This window comes from Canis aureus, chromosome 4 (genome assembly GCF_053574225.1).
Source record: "Canis aureus isolate CA01 chromosome 4, VMU_Caureus_v.1.0, whole genome shotgun sequence".
In the NCBI taxonomy this organism is placed as follows: domain Eukaryota; kingdom Metazoa; phylum Chordata; class Mammalia; order Carnivora; family Canidae; genus Canis; species Canis aureus.
Genome location: NC_135614.1, coordinates 9429232 through 9447315, shown reverse-complemented (window position 1 = coordinate 9447315; position 18084 = coordinate 9429232).

Below are 18084 nucleotides of genomic sequence, written 5' to 3'. Positions count from 1 at the left end.
ATGCTCTTCCAGATACTTGCCTCTCATCCAATTAATTGGTGGAAAGTCTTTTACCCTTGAGTGTGGTGATTCTTTGTGATGACCTCAGAAATAAGACCTTAAAGTTAAGTCATAAAAGGCAATACAGCTCCCATCCAGCTCTTTCTATTTAGGAAGTATACCTTTAAATTTCAGTGCCAAGAGGAAGGAACCCCAAGCCACACAAAGAGGCCACATGTAAGTGTTCCAGCTAATAGTCCAAGAGTGGTCCAGATGACAGCCAACATCAACCACCGGAAATGTGAAGGAGGAAGGCTTTGAGGTTATGCTAGTCCCCATCTGACTATATGAGAGATCTTAAGCAAGAACCCCTATGCTCATTCAACATGCCCCCCAATTATGAGAAATAATAATATAATAATTATTGTTTTAAGACATTAAGAATAGGATGATCATTATACAGGATATATAACTGGGACAGATTTTGCTAACTGAAAGTAGGGTGCTGCTATAATAAAATATGTAGTGGCAGTGGGATGAAGGTAGGGTCTTAAAGATATGGTTAGCTGAATCCTGATGGCACCTTGAGGAGGCTTCTGGAGAAGGCTTCAAGGAAGTGAAGAAAATGTTATTGGAAGCTGGATGAAAGAAGACATTTGCTATGTAGTGGTGGAAAGGTTAGCAGTGTTGCTACCTGTAATAACATGGAAAATAGATGGAGTAGATAGTGAAGTGATGGATCCAACTAAGGAGATTTGTGGTCAGATGTCAAAAGTGTTAATCCAGTTTCTTTAAGCTGTTTGTCATAAGGTATGGATAGAGATAAACAAGAGAAAGAATTGTTAAATAGTAAGGATCAAGCAAAATTAAAAAAAAAAAAAACCTACCATATGACCCAGAAATTCCACTTCTGGGTATATATCCTAAAGAACTGATGTGGGCCTTGATCCCAAGACCCCAGGATCCTGACCCAAACCAAAAGCAGATGCTTAACTGACTGAGCCATCCAGGTCCCCCTAAAACATCAATAATTTTTTAAAATATTTTATTTATATATTTGAGAGAGAGAGAGAGCATGAGCAAGGAGGGGCAAAGGGAGAGGAGAGAGAGAATCTGAAGCAGACTCCTCACTGACTGTGAAGCCTGACTTGGGGCTTGGTCCCACAACCTCGAGATCATGACCTGAGCTGAAACCAAGAATTGGATGCTTTACTGACTGAGCCACTCAGGTGCCCCAAACATCAATAATTTTTAAAAGGAAAATTAAAATATATTTAAGGGATGAAGATTGAAACAATTTTTAAAACCACATGTTTACCTTTTCTGCTCACTATTCTCTCCTGCATATATTGAGTTTCATCTGGCATCATTTTCCTTCATCCTGAAAAACTCATAATACAGGTTTGCTGGAGATAAATTCTCTCCATTGTGGTCTATTTGAAAATATCTATTTTTCAAATTGAATTGGTATTGGTTTGAATGAAGAATGAACAAATAAATGAACCAATATTAAATAGTTGATATATAATTTTGAAATGTTGGCAGACATCTGCCCAACCCCCTTCCTCCACCATGCAAACTGAATTTTCTTTGTGTAGGATTAAAACCATAGTCTTGGCTTTGTCTAACTCTCAGTAGTAGCTCAGAGTTGGAGACTATAATCTCATAATGGTCTGCTAACAGCCTGGATGGGGAGAAAGTCAAAATAAGGGAAAATGCCCCTGGGTTTACTCAGACCACCCACCACGTGAAAATCTGCTTGCAAGAAAGTGAGAATTAATTGCATATTGTTAGTATTTTTTACTGAACTCTGTAGTTTCTTATTTTGCATTTTTTGGCCTTAGTGTTTTGTTGTTGTGTGTGTATGTGTGTGTGTGTTTTTATAACTGTTAGCCCATATTATGGACTATTTAAAAGAACTGATCTGGGATCCCTGGGTGGCGCAGCGGTTTGGCGCCTGCCTTTGGCCCAGGGCGCGATCCTGGAGACCCGGGATCGAGTCCCACGTCGGGCTCCCGGTGCGTGGAGCCTGCTTCTCCCTCTGCCTGTGTCTCTGCCTCTTTCTCTCTCTGTGTGTGACTATCATAAAAAAACAAAACAAAAAAAACAACAACCCCACAACACTGATCTAGGCGTGCCTGATTGGCTCAGTTGGAAGAGCAAGCCGCTCTTGATCTCAGAGTCATAAGTTTGAGCCTCATGTTGGGTGTAGAGATTAATTAAACAAAACAACAACTGATCTACGATAACACCATTGGGACTGTCAGGATTCATAGTTTTATCACTTAACTCTCCAGAGTGGTGTTTATCCCAGGTTGGATCCCTTCATGTGGAACTCCATAGTATGCATTGATTAGCAGGTAGAATGTTTTCTGAGGTCTGTGTCTCCCACACCTGACTTAGAACTCTAGCCTACTTTACAATAAAATATTTATATTTTACAATATGGTTTCTAGTATTTATACTATCTTAACCTCAAAGTTAATATAATCATTAACAGGGATAATAGCATGTAATATATTTTTCTTTTTTATATTTCTGCATTCATGTGTCTCTCCTTAGCTGAAAATGGTAATCTGCAGGAAATCAGGGAATGCCAGTTAGGACAGTGTCAGAAGCATGTAAAAAGAAAGTAGAGTTCATATTCGGCTTGTGATATTTAAGATGAAATTTGACACAAAGATAATAATGTTGCAAGAGAGGCTTTGTTAAGATAGAGGATTTTTCAAATTCTTTCATTTCCCCCTTAGCACATCTATTTTTTCTTTTTTAATGTAAACTCTACACTCAACGTGGGGTTTAAGCCCACATCCCCAAGACCAAGAGTGTCGCATCTCTACCAACTAACGAGCCTGGTGTCTTGTTTCCCCTTCAACCCTTTACCCCAGCATTTCTAGGTCCAGGCTAGTAGGAAAGACACCACAGAGTTTAGGGAAGGAGAAAATGGAAGTGAGGGAAAGCTTGCTGTAGGTCTTGGAGTGTTGGGGGGAAAAGGAGAGACCTGGAAGGAGAGGCTGATGGGTCCTGATTAGTGTCCATTTTTGCCAACCAAAACGGGTCAAGACCATATCACATTAACCCTGGTGGAGGAGTTTGGTAAGGTGGATGAAGGGCAGCTCCTTAACTTTCCTTAGCTAGCCTCAGTGTCTGGATAATCTGAGAAGGATTTAGGGGTTCCTAGAAGCCCCTAATAAAGCATATGGCAGGTAGCTGCACTGGGGGCAATGGGGGCCTAATATATGGAAAACAGTCATAGCTGAGTGGTGGTTCCCTGAGTCAAAACATAAAGGAAGACAAAGTAAAATGCAGAAGGGTCTTCATTATCAGTGAGGCACAATTATACAGGGAGTTCCACTAGCATTACAAGGCTAAGAGCCCCAACTATAAATTACACTGACTACAGACCTCACCCCAGGGTACTGGGCAGACAAAATACGACCAGGAGGATGCTGTCATCACTGCAGAGGCCAGAGAAAAGAGCACATTTCCAAGGAAGCTTATCCCTTGTGGCCACAAGGCCACAGTAAGCCACATCTTTTCCTTTGTAGAGAAGCAAGGGAAAGGTAGAAAGGAAATCTGAGACTGATGATTTTTATCTTACACAGATAAAGAAAAAGGCCTTATGAAAAAGGCCTCTTTAAGGTATGGCACCAGGCAAAGATTATCATATAATAAAATAATAAAAATTAAATGTCATTTCATACTACTCAAACAATAGGGGCTTGTCAGGAAGTCCAAATCAGTTATAAAGGAAAATATACTTTTTTTTCTGTTCATGCAAGTTGCAATATGAATGAAATTTACAGACCCCTTGTTAAATATATATAGAAATACTTTCAAAGTTTTACAACATATTTGTCTTCTAAGCAACAAAGTATATTCTGAAAATAAATAAACCAAACTTATTTTTAGCATGACTTATAGAGTACAGGGCTCACAAAACATGAGGCAATATGTAATACTGGAACAATGTATGGTAGGCACTAAAATCCTAAGCTTAAAGGACTTCAGACTGGCCACTGTAAGAAAAAAGATAGACTTTTCACCCTGCAGAAAGCATTGTTCACTTTGAGAAAAGAACAGATATGTTATTTCCATAGACATTACAAATAATCTCCCATGAAATGTCAAAACAAGGCAGAGATATATAATAATATTCTTTAATTTGGGAAGTTTAAATCCTTTCATTAAATTTTTAATGAGTTTATAGACATTCACTGGGTAAGGGAAGTTTAAATCCTTTCATTAAATTTTTAATGAGTTTATAGACATTCACTGGGTAAGATTAAATAGGATCAGAATTTCTATTTCACATCAAGTCAATAATTATTTAAGAATTTATTACACAGGAGCCATCTTTCCAGGTGCTGTGGGGGATCCAATAATAAGAACTCAATTTCTATTTTAAAATAAAACAACAAAATAGATGCCATAAGACAGCAGATAATTATTGTTAAAAGAATGTGATGGAGGGACACTGGGTGGCACAGTCAGCTGTGTCTGACTCTTGGTTTTAGCTCATGTCGTGATCTCAGGGTTGTGAGATAGAGCTCCACTTCAGGCTTATACTCAGCAGAAAGTCTGCTTGATGATTTCTCTCCCTCTCCCTTGGCCCCTCCCCATGCTCTGAAATAAATAAATATATGAGAGAGAGAGAACACATGAGAGAGCAAAAGTAGGGGGCGAGGGGCAGAGAGAGTGGGAGAAATAGACTCCACTGAGCAAGGAGCCCAACACCGGGCTTGATCACAGGACTCAGAGATCACGACCTGAGCAGAAGGTAGATGCTTAACCGACTGAGCCACCCATGTGTCCCAATAAATAAACAAACCAATAAATAAATAAGAATGTGATGGCTTAAAAAAATTAATGAAAGTACAGTGAGAAGAATGGATCTCTAGCATTGAGTATATTCTTTGTACCCAGTGAAGACTCAATATGTCTTGTCGAATGAATTAATGAGCGTCACCTATGAGGTAAAAACAAGACTCTATCGGTAAGGTTTAATTTGAACAGGATTTTGAAATGTAGAAAGGATCTGGATATGAAAAATGAATGTGAAGAGCATTTGTAGGGAAAGAAATGTATTTCAAAGGGGTAGAAAAGTAGCATGAGACATATTTAATAAACAGTGATAACTTTAGAATGGATGGAATAGGCATTTTATACAGTAGAGTTATATGAAACACCAAGGAGCTTCAAAGACGAATTGGCCTGGAGTAATCTGACTTCTGTTGGTCTGAGGAGCTTGGACTATATGTTATCAATACAGGAGTAGCACTGAGATAGATGGGTGGGGAATGTGATCAAAGGGGTATTTCAGGATGATGAAACTGGCACATTCAGAATGGGTTGCAGTAGGAAGAGACCGAAGAAATGAAGACCAATTATGAGGCTATTGCCATAGTAGATTCATATATTTTTATAGACCCTAAACTCTTTGAGGAAAGGAACTTCCACTTTTGTCTTTTTAACTCAATACATGCCTGAACACCATAGTTACTAAAGATATGTTCATTTATGCCTGATCTTGGTTAGTGTTGGTGGGAATGGAAAGAAAGAGATCCATTAATTTTTTTTAATTAAACAAGCAATATTAGGGGCCAACTATATTCTTGGCACTATATTTAAGAGATATTATAAAAGATGACCAACAAGACAAAAATATTGAAGGTGAGGAGAAAGGACACTCATGTTCTTTGCACATGTGGACATCAAATGTGGTATATCTGGGGGAAAAATTGTCATTTATCCCTCCTTGAATTGTTATGACCTTTGTTTTCCTAAACCACCCACCCTGGGAGAACAAATAAGAGAGTAGATAACAAAAGCAATGCTTGGTTCAGACTCCATATTCATCAGAGTCATGGAGACCTAGTGACCGGTCTAGATACTGTATTTTGGCCAAGTAACCTATAAGTTCTGATTGGCTCCATTTGAGTTTTCTTGGTGTTTTACTACTAGAAATGCTAGATTTGTTGCTCTGTGTTCCATCTTAGACTTACCTAAGTCTGCCCAGTCCGGTGATCTGTGTGTGACTCCTTCCACAACTTCCATCAAGCTCTCTCTGCACCTGGATTATGACTTTATCAGCCTCTGAGAAAGCATTACCACATTCTTAAATTCCCTTGTAATTTCTCTGGGTTTTTTTTCGGAAGGTGTTTGAGTGGCATGGTAAAGTCATACCCAAAACACCCCTTGCTTCAGTAATCAATTTGTGCCCTAAGTATGTAAATTCCATTCTTCTCAGAATAAATTTCCTACTTTCCATATGTTACATTTGTTGGCTTTTTAGTTTTTGATGAGTCTTACACTTTATGCAAATTGGACCTGATGTGCCAGGCAAGTATATAGATTGGGCTCCTTTGGACCCTGGCTTAAAGTAACAAGTTACTTTAATACAATATTCCTGGAGATAAGGGTATTTTGTTGTTGTTTTACATCTGAGAAAACAAATATAACAAGTATAATAAGAATAAGTGATTTGCTTTAGGGGTGCCTGTGTGGCTTAGTTGGTTAAATGTCTGCCTTTGGCTCAGGTCATGATCCTGGGGTCCTGGGATAGAGCCCTGCATTGGGCTTCCTGCTCCATGAGGAGTCTGCTTCTCCCTCTCTCTCTCCCCCTGCTTGTGCTCTCTCTCTCAAATAATTTAAAAAAATAAAATCTTTAAAAAAAAAAAGAATAAATGATTTGCTTTATATAACCAAATGACTAAGGTTTATCAATTATAAGCTTGGCTATATAACACTGTCTCTCCCCACCCCCACTCCATAACTCTGAGCATAATCTCTTGCACTGTAGTGTGCCGATAAATGCTTAACAATCAGTTCTTGGTGAGAATATGGGTGTGATTTGTAGCATTTCGCAGTTTTTGTGGTGGAAATACTTCCAACATGGCTGATTTCAAGCTACCAAAGTGATGTCACTGAGCTAGGAACCAGAGATAGATGGGTACAATTAGCTCCTGCAAACTCCAGCACACCTTTGCCTAGCATCTAGTGTGAGCTTAGAATTTCCTTTTTCCTCCTTGAGCATTTGTCATGACAAATAACCAGTTACAAAGCTGTTTCTTGTTAGTGTATCTGCTTTTGAGAGTCTTGCTTTTGACGCTAAAAGCCTATGTTGGGGAGGCATGTACATTGCTAGTTTTGGGTTAATTATCTCTCAGAGACAAAAATTATTAATTTAGGTACAGGAAGTAAAACTTTGCCCAGTTTTTCAAATATCTAGTAAGACAATAGGTGGAAGAATATGACTGCCTTTGACAACGTTTAGATTCAAGCAGGAGAGGGGATAGATATTACTATCAGGTGGCCACAGGCCAGGCCTATATGATAGCTCACTCTCTGGATTAGGAGTTCAGAGGCTTGGGTTCTAGTCTCAGTTCTGCTGTCAATTATCTGTGAGACTTTATATGCTAAAGTCTGCTGAGTGTTAGTGTCTTCATCTGAAAGATGAGACAGTTGGGCCAGATGTGTAAAGTCCCTTACAACTCTATAATTCAAATTATACAAAATAACATAGAAAATAATAATGAGGGATGCCTGGGTGGCTCAGCGGTTGAGCGTCTGCCTTCGGCTCAGGATGTGATCCTGGGATCGAGTTCCACATCAGGCTCCTTGCATGGAGCCTGCTTCTCCCTCTGCCTACGTCTCTGCCTTTCTCTGTGTCTCTCATGAATAAATACATAAAAATAAAAATAAAAATAAAATAATAATGAGATGAGGTTAAAATTTAGAACCATAAAAATTATATCAAAATTATAATTAAGGTATATATCCAAAATGATTGATAACAGGAACACAAAGAGCTATTTGCACACCCATGTTCATAGAAACATTATTCATAATAGCCAAAAGGTAGAGGCAAGCCAAGTGTCCACAGACAGATGAATGGATCAACAAAATGTGGTCTATACATACAAATAATATTATTCAGATTTAAGAAAGAAAGAAGGAAATTCTGATATATGCTACACACAGATGTATCTTAAGGACATCATGATAAATGTAGTAAACCAGTCACAAAAGGACAAATACTGTATGATCTTACTTACAGTATTATGATCTAATGCACCTAGAGTAGTCAAATTCATAGAAAGTAGAAGATACTGGCTGTCAGGGGCTGGAGGAGGGAAAAATGGGGAGTTGTGGTGTAATGGGCCTGAAAAAATTCTGGAGATAGGTTGCATAACAATGAACTGTATACTTAAAGATGGATAATTGGTAAATTTTGTTATGTACACTTTGCCACAATTTAAACATAGAAGTAACAGAAATATCATGAGGAAAGTTTGCAAAAGTTTGGCAGTGATCCTGGGGCGTTGCCAAATCTGGTTCCAGAAATAGCTCTTGGTAGGTGATGGTAGGGCTTCATAACAAAGTCATGAGGATAAATTAACTTCCTGGGGATTTCCAGTGAAGTTGTTAGGAGACTCTATTTATATGTGACGACTAAACATAATATTCTGAATTTTAAACACTGTAGATGTGCTGAGGTGAAGATCAACTAAAATTTTAAACATTAATTTTCTTTGATTAGACTATACTGAAGAATGACTCAGAGGCAAGCTAAAGTAAAAGACAGAAATCCAGCTGTAATTGGTGGAGCCAGTGGCTCCCTCCGTGTCCTATAATCTGTCTTTTGCCAAATGCTCAAGTGTAGGTATTTAAGCCTCCCTACTGCTCACAAATTCCCTATGCCAGGCAGCCTGGGGTCAGAAAGGATTGGTGCTGGGAGAGGAAGTACTGAACATCTGGCTTTGTCCCTCCCATGCTGCATTCCTCGGTCACTTCTGCTGTAAGAAAATGCTGGATTTTTAAGTAGCATGACATTGTCCTGCATTTTGCTCTTCACTATCTTACAAACTGAAGCATGCAGGTAAGGGGGGGATGTGGGTGACAATTCCCAGTAGTTTGCTATTAGCCTCCTTTGCCATCCAGAAAGGCAAGGATACACTACCGTTTATGGTGATGCAAGGTCAAGACCCTTCCTTTGAATTAAACCTCACTGACTGGAGTTTCACGGTATCTTTTGTGCACAAAGTACATAGTTTTTATTTCCAGTTTTAGTTCTTGAAACTACAGCTAAAGGCAGAAAAAAAAAAAAAAAGCAACAACACTGTGAAGAGAAGCATTTTTGAACACAGGATTCATCCAGATTTTCATCTTTTCTTAATCTCTTACAGTTGTCCTACTCACACTTAAGTCTACAGCATTTTTTTATTAATAAATTTTTTTTAGCCATTTGCCATTGTTGAATATATCTGAAACTTTCAAAGAAACAGATCTTTTTTTTTTTCCTTTTCTTTCTTCAAATTTTTATTTAAATTCTAGTGAGTTAACATACAGTGAAATATTGATTTCAGGAGTAGAGTTCAGTGATTCATCACATATATGCAATACCGAGGGCTCATCATAACAAGTGCCCTCCTTAATGCCCATCCCCCATCTAGCCCACCCCCATCCATCTCCCTGCATCAATCAACCCTCCCTTTGTTCTCTATAGTCAAGAGTTTCCTATAGTAAAGAAATAGGTCTTACTTTGGATGAGTATTAATTACTTTTTCTAATGTTCACTTGTATGGTGTAATTATGGAAACAGATCAACTGACATAATAGGTTTGGGAACAAATTCAGCTGAATGATTTACAAAATTCACAATATTTACAAGAATTCAATATTCACAATATTTACAAAATCCACACAATATTCTGTCTGTGGCTGTAACAGAAAATTGCCTATTAGCCCAGCAGCGAGCAGCCAGCCTGCCTGTCTCTTCTCTTTCATACCTGTACTCATGGCCCTGATGACCTGTAATTGTCCCACGGCTTTATTTATTTATTATTATTATTTTTAAAATTTTTTATTTATTTTTTATTTTTTTTGTCCCACGGCTTTAAATGCCATTTATACACTGATACCTTCCAGAAATCTATTTTTAGCCTGTATATCTCCCTTGAACTTCAGTCTCCTATATCCAGTGCCCTATTCTACGTTTCCTAGATACCCGTTTAGTAGGCACTTCAAATTGAACGTGTTCAAAGTTAAACTCTTCATTCTGTGCCCCTCTCCCTTCTTTCCCATCTTATAAAATGCAACTCCATTCTTCTAGTTGCTTAGGCTAATAACCTGGCTGTCACACAGCACACTCAACCTGCAAGTATATTCTGTTAACTTTACTTTGGAATTATATCTCAAACCTAACACTTCTCTCGACTCCTGAGAGAATAGTGCAAAGTGCATTTTACCTCTTGTTGAGACCATTACAATAGCGTCCTCATTGGTCTTCCTGCTTCTACCCTCACCCCCTATTGTATATGCTCTCTAGAGTAGACAAAAAGATCCATTCTAAAATGTTAGATCTTGTTATTCTTTTGCTTGAAACCCTTCCGTGAACTTCCTTGTCATTAAAAAAAAAAAAAAAAAAATCTAAGTAACTAATCGTGATCTCTGCGGCTCACTGTGATTTACCTCCCAACCACCTCCTCTGGATCACATTCCTAATGCTTTTATCCTCCCTGGTATCACTGGGCCACACAGACTCCTTGCTGGTCCTTGAATGCTTAAGCATGCTCTCCCAACTCCAACCCTCTGTTTCAGTACCCCCCCCCGCCCCACCCTTTTAAAGATTTTATTTATTTATTTGAGGGAGGGAGTGAGAGTATGAGCTGAGGGAAGGAATAGAGGGGGAGGGAGAAGCAGATTCCCCACTGAGCAGGGATCCTGCCTTGGGGCTCAATCCTAGGACTTTGGGATCAAGACCTGAGCTGAAAGCAGACTCTTAACTGACTAAGCCACCCAGGCACCCCACCACAAGGGCCTTTTCACTTTAGGATCTGCCTAGAATGGTATTCCATAGGTATCCATATGGCTTCCTTCTTTATCTCCTTTAGGTCTTTGCTCAAATATCACCCTCTCACCAGCCTGTGGATTTAATTGAGATGATAATGATATTAATACCCACATTTACTGATTCATTAGCTCCCTACCTCTAAAGGCTGAGTCCCAGGTATTTCTGAGTGTGTTCAGAGGCAAGCCTAGTTGTTTTTCTTTCCACTCCAGCTGCCTCTTGGAGGTTAATTTCAGCAATGCACTTGAGAATATTGGTCAACCCTGCTGACCAGCTAGCTCTCTGCTCTCAAGATACCCAAGCCACCCTTTCCCAAACCTTATCTTGGCTTTGAGTTTCCACCCTAGGTACCTAAGCACAAAAAATGCTTCCTACGTCCATCAGTCCAAAAGGAAAAGTCCGTCTGCGGAGCACCTTTCAAATATATCAGGCACGGAGGCTGAGGAGTGTGGATGAATATTCCATGAATATTCACAAATTATTTCAGTATAAGAGAGCTACAGAATTATTGAACTTGGAGCTGGAAAAGTACCTAAAGACCATCTAAAAATAAATTAAAACATTGTGAATGCTTTTAATAAAGTTGTGTCAGATTGTCAATGAACTTACTGTAAAATATCAAGTCACTTCCATGCACAATAATGCAATGCCTCCCTGCTATTTCTAGGACAGATGTAAAATCCTCAGCTAATCAGTAAAGCCATCCATCAAGTAGTTCCCTTTATGTATGTCTGTACTTACCACTATCTCCTTCTTCCATTTTCTCTTCCTTTGCTCATATTTCAAGTGTTTTCTTCTGCATTCCACAGTCTTTTTTTTTTTTTTTTAATTTATTCATGAGAGACACACAGAGAGAGGCAGAGACACAGGCAGAGGGAGAAGCAGGCTCCATGCAGGGAGCCTGACTTGGGATTCGATCCAGGGTCTCCAGGATCAGGCCCTGGGCTGAAGGCGGTGCTAAACCCGGGCTGCCCTGCATTCCACAGTCTTAAGTGAAGTTTAAGCTAATTCATTTTTGAAGAATGCCTTGTGCATTGTCTTATTTTACTTAGCTAGAATGTTTTTTAAGTGTGTGTACCATGCTTATTTCTTCTGTTAGCTCCCCTAACAGTTCTACCCACAGTAGATGGTTAAAATAAATTTTTTACATGAGTAAATTATCAAAAAATGTCACCAATAAACCCACTATGAAATGTGTTCCTTTCCAACAAATCCTTCGTTAGTTCATTTCATTCATTCATCAGCGAAATGTTTGCTGTTGTGGGAGATTGAATAAGGGGTTGAAGAGAAAACCTGAAGGTATTTCCTTTGTTTCTTTTTATTATTATTATTATTTATTTCCTTTGCTTCTGTTGACCAACTGGGTGAATGTTTGTACCATTTAGTGAGAGGGGATGACTAAGAGAGGGTGAAGCTGGAGGGCACTTGCGAATTCAGATTCATTAGAGGTATTTCAAGCATCTCATGACAAGTAAGGTACACAATCTTTAGACTGTTGGTATTAAGGAATAAAGACAAAAACAGTATTGATAAGAGAGAGGAGAGGAAGGGAAAATGATGAAAAAAAATATTGACAGTCTGAGTACATTTTGTTTTCCTTTTTTGTTTGTTTGTTTGGTTTTTTTGTAAAATGATTATGTGGCAGCTAGAAAAGACTTGGTCTGAGTATTTTGTTATAGAGCATCCTACAGGTACCAGAGATTCTCTAGTACTCCCTGAGAGCCTAGCTCTGGAGCAGAGCTGACTTGCTGTCCCAGTAATGTCCATAAGTATCCTTCCATTTGTACATCACATCCATACCATTTCCGTCTCAGAATTTCTCAGTGGAATTGAAAGCTGTGGAATAGATGCAATCACCTAGGGAGGGAGTACATACAGAGAGGCCCAAGGTAGAGTCTAAATTTACTAGAAATGTTAGAGATCAAGTAGAGGTCGAAGACTAGCAAAGGTAAAAAAATAATTATCAATAAGTAGAAGGAAAACCAAAATACTGTCATACCTTGAAAGTTGAGAGTGGAGAGTCTTTCCAGAAGGGAGTGATCAGCTGTATCTAAAGTTGTTGTATGGGACTTAATTAGTTCTCTTGTGCAGTGTATTAAGTAGAATCGAGTTCCAACCCAAGGCCACAATACAGAAAAGGAATAAATAGGTTTACGTACAAAAGGGTTTAGATTAATGAGATATGGAGACCATTGCAATGAACATTAATAAGCTGTTATAATAAGAGTTATATGTTCCTTTATTTTAAAAATTCTGGTAAAATATACTAAGAACATAAAATTCACCATCTTCACCATTTTTAAGTGTACAATTCCCTTGTATTAAGTACATTCCCATCATTGTGCAACCATTACCACCATCTACTTCCAGAACTCTTTATTTTGCAAAACTGGAACTCTGTACCCATTAACCAATGACTCTCTCATTCCCTCTCCCCTACTTCCAGCCCCACTCTATGTATCTTTTTATAAATGGAGCCATACAATATTTGTCCTTCTGTGACTGGCATATTTCACTTAGCATAATGCCCTCAAGGTTTATCCGTGTTGCAGCATATGTCTGAATTTCCTTCATTTTTAAGCCTGAATAATTATCTATTTTGTGTACAAAACATATTTTCTTTATCCCTATATCAGTCAACAGTCATTTGGATTGCTTCCACCTTTTCTGAATAATGGTGTCATGGACATGGGTGTACAAATATTTCTTTGAGACTTTTCTTTTTCTTTTTTTTTTAAAATATTTTATTTATTCATGAGAGACACAGAGAGAGAGAGGCAGAGACATAGGCAGAGGCAGAGGGAGAAGCAGGCTCCATGCAGGAAGCCCAATGCAGGACTTGATCCCTGGTCTCCAGGATCACGCCGTGGGCTGAAGGTAACAACCACTGAGCCACCCAGGTGTCCCAAGACTTTGCTTTTCATTCTTTTGGGCATATACCCAGGAGTGGATTGCTGGATCATATATTCTAATTTTTAATTTTTTGAGCAACTGTTTTCTACAGTGGTTGCACAATTTTACATTTCTATCAACAATACACAAAGACTTCAATTTCCCCACATTTTTGCCAGTACTTGCTTTCCATTTTTTGATAGTAGCCATCCTAATGGGCATGAAGTAGTATCTCATTGTGGTTTTGATTTGCATATCCCCAATGATTAGTGATATTAAGCATCTTTTCATGTGTTTACAGCCATCTTCCCTGAAGAAATGTCTCTTCAAGTCTATTGCCTACTTTTTAATTGGTTGTTTGGGTTTTTTATTGGTGAATTATAGAAGATTTTATATATCCTGGATATTAACCCCTTATTAGATGTAGATTTATGAATATTTTCTTCTATGCCATAGGTTGTTGTCTTTCCACTCTGTTACTTATGTCCTGTGATGCACAGAGTTTTTTTGGGTTTTTTACCATGTACCACATGGAACTCTCCATTCCCCCTGACCAGATGTATTGATAAATAATTTAGCAGTTTTTAAATTTTGATATAGAAGAGTCATATATTCTTAAAATTGATTAATCCCATCTCAGTTCAGTGAGATTGGATTATGAATGGATTATGAATCAAACAACCAAAAAAAAAAAAAGAATATTAGGTTCTTTTTCATATTTTACTCAGAATGAATTTGATGATAGCTCTGAACACAATAGATTATTGATCATCTCTGATTCTTTTTTTTTTAAGGCAGATTTTTAAACATTTATTTATTTATTTATTTATGATAGTCACAGACAGAGAGAGAGAGAGAGAGAGGCAGAGACACAGGCAGAGAGAGAAGCAGGCTCCATGCAGGGAGACAGACGTGGGACTCGATCCCAGGTCTCCAGGATCAGGCCCTGGGCTGCAGGCGGCGCTAAACTGCTGAGCCACCCGGGCTGCCCATACTAGTCATATATTAAGATGGATTCACTTTGGTGTCTCAGATTCTAAAACACAGTATTGTCTACATTGCTTTGATAAAGAAAGCTATTAACCACATCTACCGACAACCCGCATTAGAACTTAGTGGCTTGCTGATGGCTACCAATGTCGATTTTTCTATTAAAAGTAGTCCTACACAGGACTTCTGGGGAAGATGGCAGAGTAGGGGTATTATAAACTCACTTTGTTCCATACAGACACCTAGATAACACCCATATAAGTGTGAGTGAGCCAGAACATAGAGAAGAAGCCACATCAAAAACAGAAGGAAGGGTGGAAACACGGATGGGAACAAAGCTGACCTACAAGAATGTCTGTGGGAGGGAGGAACACTGCAAACAGGGAGAAGAAAGAGGAGTGGACTCCACACTGGGCATCCTAGGCACAAGAGATCTGCACTGGAAAGATAAATCCCCATAACATTGGCTTTCAAAACCAGAGGGGCTTATTGTTATGAGTTTTTACAATCAGTGGGACTTAATATCTGGAATTTAAAAAATCAGTGGCTTGGCACTAGGATAGGTGGAGGTTAATAAGAAACTGAGTCCCGGCCCTTAAAGAGATAGCACAACAAATAGTCCTGCTGAGATACCGCATAGAAGCAGTGGTAAATTGCCTGGTGTATACAGTAAGATTTATCTACTAATCTCAGAACATGTGCTGTAGGGTTAGAGATCTTTAGGAGATTTTGTCAAGAACAAAAGAGCTGGGAAGCACCATTTCCTTCTTCCACCCTCCAGGATAGATGCAGACCAGCACCAACATTCTCCACCTGGCTTGCTAACACCATGCACCCCACCCTTTCTAATGTGTCCTTAGCAGGAATCCACCTAAGACTGGAATCGTGCAAGCATCCCTGATAGGGGCCAGCACCATCTTAAAGTGACTCTTGCCCTGTAAAGAAGGGAAGGTAACCATATACACCATTTCCACTGTGACCAAGCCGTTTGCAGGGGGCAGACATCTGGTCTGATTACAGGCCTTGCCCACCAACAAAGCTTCTCAGGGGATGACACAGGGAAAATACCCTGCATTCTGGTGCTACCTCAGCTCTGGCAAATGCCTAGTCTGACTCAACTCAAGCCCAAGGCAAACCCAGACTGGCCTACTAGCAACACATGGACCAAATCCTGCCCACAACAGGCAAAGAGAGCCATTGCAGATAACTGGACTGAAGGCAAATGAGGCTCAGCCAGAACAGTAGGGTGCATGCAACACATATAAGAGATACCCATGAAATACCAAGTTCTCTTGAACAGACAACACTGAATTACAGAGCACCACAGGACCTCTATTCATAGGGCCCCTTCTTTCTTCCTTCCTCTCTTTCTTTATTTCTCTTTCTCTCTTTTTTCTTGGCCACTACTTTCAAGATCAGGAGATATCGCTGATTTTCCTGACACATAGAAACAGACACAGAGATTAGACAAAATGAAGACACAGAGGAATATGTCACAAATGAAAAAAACAGGACAAAATCACTGCAAGAGAGCTAAATGAAACAGAACTGAGTAATATGTCTGATAGCGAATTTAAAGTAATCATCATAAAGTTACTTACTGAACTTGAGAAAGAGTGGAGGATCTCAGTAAAACCTCCCAAAAAGAGACAGAAAGCCTAAAAAAGAACCAATCAGAGATGAAGAATTCAATACCTGAAACTAAAAATATACTAGAGAGAATAAATAGTAGAGTAAATGAAGCAGAAGAATGGATCAGCAGCCTGGAAAATAGAATAATAGAAAGCAGTCAAGTGGAAAAGAAGAAGAAGAAGAAGAAGAAGAAGAAGAAGAAGAAGAAGAAGAAGAAGAAGAAGAAGAAGAAGAAGAAGAAGAAGAAGAAGAAGAAGAAGAAGAAGAAGAAGAAATCAAGCAGAATAGGGAAAAGAGAAAAGATTAATAAAGAATGAGAATAGGAACATTAAGGGAACTCAGTGACACCATCAAGCATAACAACATTCGCATTATAGGAATCCTAGAAGAAGGGAGAGAAAAGGGGGCAGAAAATTTATTTAAAGAAATAATAGTTGAAAACTTCTCTAATCTGGAGTAAGAAACAGAAATTGAGATCCACACCAAGGAGGTCCACACCAAGACACATAGTAATTAAAATGGCAAAAAGTAGTGACCAAGGGAGAATTTTAAAAATAGCAATAGATAAGAAAACAGTTACATACAAGGGAAACCCCCATAAGACTATCAGCTAATCTAATAGCAGAATCTTTGCAGGCCAGAAGGGAGTGGCATGATGTATTCAAACTGCTGTAAGAAAAAGACCTGCAGCTAGAAAATACTCTATCCAGTATGGCTATCATTCAGGATAGAAGGAGAGATAAGAGTTTCCCACAGAAACAAAAGTTAAAGGAATTCATCACCACTAAACTAGCCTTGTAAGAAATGTTAAAGGGGATTATTTGAATGGAAAGGAAAGACTATAATCCGGAGTAAGAAAAGTATGGAACACAAAAGCAATAAAATTAAGTACATCATAAAAATCAGTAAAGGGATTCACAAATAAAAGGATGTGAAGTTTAACTCTATATACCTAAAACATAGGGAGTGGGAGAAAAGCAAAAATCTAGTGCTCTCAGGATGAGTTCAAACTTAAGCAACCACCAACTTATTAGAGACTGTTAATATACATAAGATGTTATATATAAGCTTAACTTAATATAAACAAATTAAAACACTAGTAATAGATATGTAAAAAGTAAAGAAAAAGATTCTAAGCATATCACCAAGGAAGGCCACCAAACCACAAAAGAAGAGAGGAACAGATAACTACAAAAACAACCATAAAACAAGTAACAAAATGGCAATATGTACATATCTATCAATAATTACTTTGAACGTAAACAGATATATGTTGCAATCAAAAGACATAGGGTGGTGACAGAATGGATAAGAAAGCAAGACCCGGGATCCCTGGGTGGCGCAGCGGTTTGGCGCCTGCCTTTGGCCCAGGGCGCGATCCTGGAGACCCGGGATCGAATCCCACGTCGGGCTTCCGGTGCATGGAGCCTGCTTCTTCCTCTGCCTGTGTCTCTGCCTCTCTCTCTCTCTGTGACTATCATTAAAAAATAAATAAATAAAAAAAAAAAAAGAAAGCAAGACCCATCTATATGCTACCTACAAGAGATTCATTTTAAACTTAAAGACAAATGCAGATTGAGGGCCACCTGGGAGGCTCAGTCAGTTAAGTGCCTTCAGCTCAGGTCATGATCCCAGGGTCCTGGGATTGAGTCCTACTTTGGCTTCCTGCTCAGCGAGGAGCCTGTTCTCCCTCTCCTCCCCACTCATGCTCTCTCTCTTGCTATCTCTGTTACTATTTA